This window comes from Mus pahari, chromosome 3 (assembly GCF_900095145.1).
Source record: "Mus pahari chromosome 3, PAHARI_EIJ_v1.1, whole genome shotgun sequence".
Classification (NCBI taxonomy): Eukaryota; Metazoa; Chordata; class Mammalia; order Rodentia; family Muridae; genus Mus; species Mus pahari.
In genome coordinates, this window is record NC_034592.1 from 55,845,917 (window position 1) to 55,847,081 (window position 1,165).

Genomic DNA, 1,165 nt, shown 5'->3' on the forward strand with positions numbered 1-1,165 from the left:
CAGAGTTCTCCTAAGGACAGAAGGAAATCAGGAGATGTCCTTATTTCTGGTTACACCAAGTTCTCTACCCGCTCTGTATTATCTGTCCTTGGTGCACCAATCTGTCCGTGTGTCAATTTGTGTCTGTTTTTGCTTTGCTGTCTGAATGACTATTGTTCTGTTTCATGTTGAAAAGAAAAAATGATTAAAACTTTATCTCTTGATTCAGTTTCAGCCTGCACAGCAGAGGCTGATTTAAGTTACCCACACCCTTAGGCAGAAGTCAAGCACAGCAGGAGAGGCCCTGCTGAAAAGCTGCTTTTAAGAGGGGTCAGCAGCTTCTTAGTTCGAAGGCAAATAAGCTGATAGTTGTTTTTTCCTAGAAAAATCTCTGCAATTGTGATTATTGGGTTCAGCAAGTAACAAGGTGCTTTTTCTCTTGAAATTATAGCTAGAAAAAGTAAAAATTCTTTGTTTAGTCTAAATTTACAGCTGCTTCATTTGGTTTCTGACTGGTCTTAAAGGAATAAATATGCTCTGCATGCCTTGGTCCTAGAGTATTAGCTTATGAGTTATTGGGTATGATTAAAAAGGTGTAACATTGGTAACAAGAAAGTTAGCTTTAAAATGGTTACTCGGGGTTGGAATCATTTTAAACAACCCGTGGCATGAACCAGACCAAGAAACCAGGCCTCTAAAGATACTTCTAAATTGGGATAATATTTCATGTAATTCTTATCTGAGAAACTAGACTTATAAGGGATAAGATTTAAAACAATGTCTCTTTAATGAAGCATTAAAAGCTGCACTGTCATGCAATTCGTATGTAAGAACTGGCAGCCAAACTTCATAAGGTAAAAGTGATGCTTTTGATATTGATTTTAAAGAGAATGGATTGTTTAAAATTGGGTTTTGCTTTCCAAAAGTTATGGTTATGCTCTAATATTGCAAAAGAAACTTAAAAATTATTTAAATTGCCAGTGTTCCATTGGCTGCAGTTTGTAATTTGATCACAAACTCAGGATTCTTAAGTCACCCATATTTTGTAATTAGGGTGACTATAAGAGTAATAAAAATTAAAAAACCAGCCGGGTGTGGTGGCGCACGCCTTTAATCCCAGCACTTGGGAGGCAGAGGCAGGCGGATTTCTGAGTTCGAGGCCAGCCTGGTCTACAAAGTGAGTTCC